The sequence below is a fragment of the Nicotiana tomentosiformis genome, chromosome 3 (assembly GCF_000390325.3).
Source record: "Nicotiana tomentosiformis chromosome 3, ASM39032v3, whole genome shotgun sequence".
NCBI classification, from domain to species: Eukaryota; Viridiplantae; Streptophyta; class Magnoliopsida; order Solanales; family Solanaceae; genus Nicotiana; species Nicotiana tomentosiformis.
In genome coordinates, this window is record NC_090814.1 from 76,985,205 (window position 1) to 76,992,427 (window position 7,223).

Genomic DNA, 7,223 nt, shown 5'->3' on the forward strand with positions numbered 1-7,223 from the left:
ACTTGTTCTACCTCCAAATTGATAAATTGCTCTCATGCTTTAGTTGAACTTGTTGCCTCTTTTATTGTTACATGCTATCTCTTTATTATTGATTATCATTATTTAAAGTCATTATATATACTATCTCTTTCATTGTTGACTATCATTAATTGAAGTTATTGTTCATGTTACCTCTTTCATTGTTGTCTACCATTATTTGAAGTTATTATTCATGTTATCTCTTTCATTGTTGATTTCCATTACTGAAGTCATTGCTACACGTTATCTCTTCCGTTGTGAGTTTTTCTTATTTAACAACGTGATTATACATTGTCTCTTATTGTTGAGTTATTGGTGTTAAAGTTGTGAAAGTCGTTATCGCATTGAGGCAAAATTGTTATTGTTGAAACATCCTTCTTTGAGCATTTTACATTCATTGTTGTTGTTGATATTCTTGTATCCGTTGTGGTGAAGCCATGGGCTATTATTGTGGAAATATTGATATTGTGGATTGTTGGCAAATTATGATATATAGGCACTTATGGTGCGAGTTGTTATTGTAATGTGATATTGACGTGCATGCGGCAACATAAGGCTTGGGGTTGATGTGCATGCGGCAGTATAAGGTTGATATTATGTGCGTGTTGCTTGTAGGAGAACTACATAAAGCCATGTGGCATCATAAGGTGGGCTAAAGTGCATGTAGCTATTTCAGAAAAACTATTTTCAAAACCTAATTCAAATGTAAGGCTCACGCGGTGGTATAAGGACAGATTGTGATCGATATTGTGTATTGTGAATACGAGGCAGTACTTCGATTGTGATTCTTGATTCATACGAGGTGGCACCTCGGTGGTGATTCTTATTGTACACGAGGCAGTACCTCGTTATGTTATTTGTTGTTTATCTCATGTTGCAAAGAGCTTTTGGGCGAAAATGTACTTGTTGTTTTGCTCTTCTTGTTCTAGCGATTGTTTTCCGTATATGATCATAGTAGTTCTCTTTGGTTGCTTCTTTTATGTATCCCCATATTTAATTTTCGGTATTAGTTCTCGTTATGGTTTTTTTGTTGTTGTTGTTGTTGTTGTTATTGTTGTTGTTGTAGTTCAGGATGTTATCTGGTTTTGTATCAGTTAATTTCTTCGCTTTCTATTATTTATCCTTATTACATCTTTACACTGCTTATTTATATCCTAGTAGGTGTCTTGACATGGCCTCGTCATTACTCTACTGAGGTTAGGCTTGATACTTACTGGGTTCTGTTGTGGTGTACTCATACTATGCTCTGCACGTTTATGTGCAGATCCAGGTACGTCTGCTCGTGCCGGTCGCTAGAGATCATTTGTAGCTGCCTTACAGAAACTTCGAGGTATGCCTGTTCGGTGTTCGCAGGCCTCAGAGTCACCTTCCCTATTTTACTTCCTGTTGTATTTCTTTCAGACAGTGATATATTAGATATTTTAGTTTTATTCTATAGAGCTTATGACTCAGTTCCACCGGTTTGGGTTGTGTATTGATGAGATTCTATTTTCGAAAGGTTTTATCAGTTATTCAGTTTTGATTTTAGTACCTTGTTAATTATATCTGTTCAGTTGTTATCAAAGTTTAGGCTTACTTAGTCATAGAGACTAGGTGCCATCATGACATCCTACGGAGGAAAATTGGGATCATGACAAATTGGTATCTGAGCTCTAGATTGATAGATGTTACGAGTCATAAGAAGGTTTAGTAGAGTCTTGCGGATCGGTACAGATACGTCTGTACTTATCTTCGAGAGGCTACGGAAGTGTTAGGAAAAACTTCACTTTTTGATTTCCTTATCGTGCGAATTGGTTGACTTCGAAAACTAAATCTTTTACTTTCTATTCTCTCATAGATGGTGAGGACTCGCACTGCTGGATCTGACGATCAGACACCCGTGCCCCCTGCTAGTGCCGCGAGAGGCCAGGGCTGGGAAGAGGCCGAGGCCGAGAAGGGGCACGTGGTGAAGCTAGAGTACCTTCCTGAGCTACGGCAGAGGAGCCGCTAGTAACTCTAGTTGGAGGACAGGTACCCGAAGCGCCTGTTGCTACCCCAACACTTCAGGAGACCCTCGCATAGTTCTTGAGCATGTTCGATACCTTAGCTCAGGCGGGGTTAATTCCAATTGCACCAGTCACATCTCAGGCTAGGGGAGGAACAGACTCCCGCGACTCAGGCTGGGGGAGGAACAGACTCCCGCGACCCGTACCCCTGAGTAGCGGGTCCAGGTTGATCAGGTCCCAGAGGTTATACCGGCACAACCTGTTGTTCCGGTTCAACCCATGGTTAGGGCGGCAGCATCTGAGGAGGAGCAACTTAGGCTCAAGACGTTCAAGAAGTACCATCCTCCTACTTTCAGTGGGTTAGCTTCAGAGGATGCACATGGTTTTCCTGAGGAGTGCCACCATATTTTCCACACTATGGGTATTGTGGAGATGAGTGGGGTTGCTTTTACTACTTTGCAGCTATCTGGAGCGGCATATCAGTGGTGGCGTGTGTACGAGGAGGGTAGTCCAGCATTATTCTTGAGAGAGTTTGTTCCTCAGACCCTTCGGGATGCATGGAGCGCAGAGTTTGAGAAACTGCGCCAGAGTAGTATGATAATGTCGGAGTATGCTGTTCGATTCAGTGATTATTCCAGACATGCACCTGCCTTGATTTCTACTGTCAGGAGCGAGTCCGCCGGTTTATCGAGGGGCTCAACTATGGTATTAGATTTAGCATGGCTAGGGAGTTGGAGACAGATACTCCATATTAGTAGGTGGAATAGATTACACGGAGGTTGGAGGGCATGCGAGGCTGTGGGAGAGATAATAGGGAGGCCAAGAGGGCTCGAGGTACTGGAGGATTTAGTGGTGGTCACGCTGTAGTTACAGCCCGTCATGGTAGAGGCTATGTGAGCCGTCCAGTTCATGCAACACTTCCAGCTTCTAGTGGTGCTCCGGTTGTTCCCAAGTCTCAGGTTGCACACTTTGCCCAACCATTTTCTAGTGCACCTCCTGCACGGGGTGCTTTCAATGGTCAGTCCAGCCGACCAGGCCTGAGCCAGTCCCAGCTGCCACTCCCATCGAGATCTTGAATTGAGTATGGTGATACCTGCCATATGGTTAAAGATTGCCCCAGAGTCAGGAAGGGTGTTCCTTCCCAGGTTACTTTGGCTCCAAAGATTCAGTCAGGTCCATAGACTTCCTAGGCCATGGTTTCTGCCCTAGTTACCGCTACACCCGCACAGCCAGCTAAGGGTGGGGAGGGGGACGGGCGGGTAGCGGTCGCCCTAGAGGGGGAGGCCAATCCAGATTCTATGCTTTTTCTGGTAGGACGGAAGCAGTTGCTTCAGACTCAATCATTATAGGTATGGTTCCGGTTTGCCATAGAGATGCATCAATCTTATTTAATCCGGGATCCACTTATTCATATATGTTATCTTACTTTGTTCTGTATTTGGATGCATCTTGTGATTTTTTGAGTTATCTTGTTTATGCATCCACGCCTGTGGGAGATTCTATTGTTGTGGACCTTGTGTGTTGGTTATGTTTAGTTGTTATTGTAGGTTTTGAGACCAAAGTTGATCTCTTGTTACTTAGTATGGTAGACTTTGATGTTACCTTGGGAATGGACTAGTTGTTGCCCTATCATGATATTCTAGATTGTCAGGCCAAGACTGTGATGTTGGCTATGCCAGGTTTACCACGGTTAGGGTGGAGGGGTGCATTAGATTATGTTCCTAGAAGGGTTGTGTCATTTCTAAAGGCTCAGCAGATGGTTAAGAAGGAATGCGATGCTTATCTAGCCTTCATGAGGGATATCAGTGCTGATACTCCTATCGTTGAGTCAGTTCCGGTAGTGAGAGACTTTCGAGATGTATTTTCAGTGGATCTTCTGGGCATGTCGCCCGATAAGGATAACGATTTTGGTGTTGACTTGTTGTCGGGAACTCGGCCCATTTCTATTAGACCATATCGTATGGCCCTAGTGGAGCTGAATGAGTTAAAGGAGAAGTTACTAAAGTTGCTTGATAAGGGTTTCATTCGGCCTAGTATGTCACCTTGAGGTGCTCTAGTCTTGTTTGTGAAGAAGAAGGATGATTCTACAAATATGTGTATTGATTATCGGTAGTTGAACAAGGCTACAGTGAAGAACAGGTATCCATTGCCACGCATTGATGACTTATTTGATCAGCTACAGGGTGCCGGGGTGTTCTCAAAGATTGATTTGCGGTCAAGTTATCATCAGCTAAAGATTCGAAATTCGGATATTCCGAAGACTGCCTTTAGGACTCGGTATAGTCACTACGAGTTCCTTGATGTCCTTTAGGCTGACCAACGTCCCAACAACATTTATGCACCTAATGAACAATGTATTCCAGCCTTATCTTGATTTATTCATTATTGTGTTTATTGACGACATCTTGGTGTACTCCCGCAGTCGAGAAGATCATGAGCAACACTTGAGGATCGTGCTCCAGCCCTTGAGAGACAAGAAGTTGTATGCAAAATTCTCAAAGTGTGAATTATGGCTTGATTCGGTGGCGTTTTTTGTGTCATGTGGTGTCGAGTGAGGGAATCAAGGTAGATCCGAAGAAGATTGAAGCATTGCAGAATTGAACCAGACCATATTTAACTATTGAGATCCAGAGTTTCCTTGGTTTGGCCGGGCATTATCATCGTTTCGTAGAGGGTTTCTCATCTATAGCTGCACCTATGACCAGATTGAGCTAAAAACTTTCTCCTTTCAAATGGTCCGAGGAGTGTGAGGCAAGCTTTAAAAAGCTCAAGACTGCCTTGACTAAAGCCCCAATATTGGCGTTGCCTACGGGTTCGGGGTCTTATACTGTGTATTATGATGTGTCACGTGTTGGCCTTGGCGCGATTTTGATGCAAGACGGTAGGGTGATTGCCTACGCATCTAGACAGTTGAAGACCCATGAGAAGATTTATCCAGTCCACGACTTGGAGTTGGCAGCCATTGTTCATGCATTGAAGATCTGGCGACATTATTTGTATGGTGTTCCTTGTGAGTTCTTTACCGACCACCAGAGTCTACATCATTTGTTCAAACAAAAAGATCTTAACTTGCGGCAGCGGAGGTGGTTAGAGTTGCTTAAGGACTATAATATCACCATTCTATATCATCCCGGGAAGGCTAATGTGGTGGCCTATGCCTTGAGTCGAAAGGCGGAGAGTTTGGGTAGTTTAGCATATCTACCGGCATCGGAGAAGCCATTAGCTTTGGATGTTCAGGCCTTAGCCAACTAGTTTGTTAGATTTGATATTTCAGAGCCCAGTCGAGTTCTTACATGCGTGGCTTCTTGGTCTTCTCTATATGACCGTATCAGAGAGCGTCAGTATGATGACCCCTATTTGCGTGTCCTCAAGGTTACGGTTCGGCATGGCGATGCTAAGGAGGTTACTATGGGAGATGACGGTGTGTTGCGGATGTAGGGCCGATTATGTGTGCCCAATATGGATGGTTTGCATGAGTTGATTCTTCAGGAGGCCCACAGTTCGCGATACTCTATTCATCCGGGTTTCGCGATACTCCAAATTGATTAATTACACTCATGCTTTAGTTGAACTTGTTGTCTCTTTTATTGTTAGATGCTATCTCTTCATTGTTGATTATCATTATTTGACGTCATTATATGTGCTATCTCTTTCATTGTTGACTATCATTAATTGAAGTTATTGTTCATGTTACCTCTTTTATTGTTGAATACTATTATTTAAAGTTATTGTTCATGTTATCTCTTTCATTATTGATTTCCATTGTTTGAAGTCATTGCTACACGTTATCTCTTCTATTGTGAGTTTTTCTTATTTAACAACGTGATTATACATTGTCTCTCATTGTTGAGTTATTGGTGTTAAAGTTGTGAAAGTCGTTATCGCATTAAGGCAAAATTGTTATTGTCGAAACATCCTTCTTTGAGCATTTTACATTTATTGTTGTTGTTGTTGGTATTCTTGTACCCATTGTGGTGTAGCCGTGGGCTATTGTTGTGGAAACAATGATATTGCGAATTGTTGGCAAATTATGATGTATGGGCACTTGTGGTGCGAGTTGTTATTGTAATGTGATATTGACGCGCATGCGACAGTATAAGACTTAGGGTTGATGTGCATGTGGAGGTATAACGTGGGACTTATGTGCATGTTGGTTGTAGGGGAACTACTTAAAGCCACACGGCTTCATAAGATGGGCTAAAGTACGTGTAACTATTTTGGAAAAATTATTTTCAAAACCTATTTCAAATGTAAGGCTCACGTGGCGGTATAAAGAAAGATTGTGATCGAGACTGTGTATTGTGAATACGAGACGGTACCTCGGTTGTGATTCTTGATTCATACAAGGCGGTACCTCATTGTGTTATTTGTTGTTTATCTCATGCTGCAAAGAGCTTTTGGGCGGAAATGTTCTTGTTATTTTGCTCTTCTTGTTCTAGCGGTTGTTGTCCGTATATGATCATAGTAGTTCTCTTTGGTTGCTTCTTTTATGTATCACCATGTTTAATTTTTGGTATTAGTTCATGATAGCATCTGCTTTCGTATTAGTTATTACTTCGTTTTCCATTATTTATCCTTATTACATCTTTACACTGCTTATTTATATCCTAGTAGGTGTCTTGACCTGGCCTCGTCACTACTTTATTGAGGTTAGTCTTGATACTTACTGGTTACCATTATTGTATACGCATACTACGCTCTGCACATTTTTGTGCAGATTCAGGTACGTCTGCTCGTGCTGGTCGTTAGAGATCATTTGTAACTGCCTTACGGAGACTTTAAGGTATGTCTGCTCGGAGTCACCTTCCCTATTTTACTTCCTCTTGTATTTCTTGTTTTTAGTACCTTGTTAATTAGATATGTTTAGTTGTTATAAAAAATTAGGTTTACCTAGTCGTAGAGACTAGTTCATCACGATATCCTACAGATGGAAATTGGAGTCGTGACAATAGCCTTTGGCCACTAGCATGGCCTTGAACCTTTCTGTCTCTCCTGAAGCTATATGTTTGATCTTGAAAATCCACCTGCATCCAATAGGATTCTTGCAAGGAGGAAGATCAACAATGCTCCAGGTGTGATAGTCTTCTAAGGCTGCTATCTCAAGTTTCTTGACATCCACCCATTTAGGATCCTTCATTGCCTCTAGAAGTGATTGAGGTTTAATACATGCTGAGTGGGCTTACAGGACCTGGTAGTATAATGGAGAGATATGTGAATAGG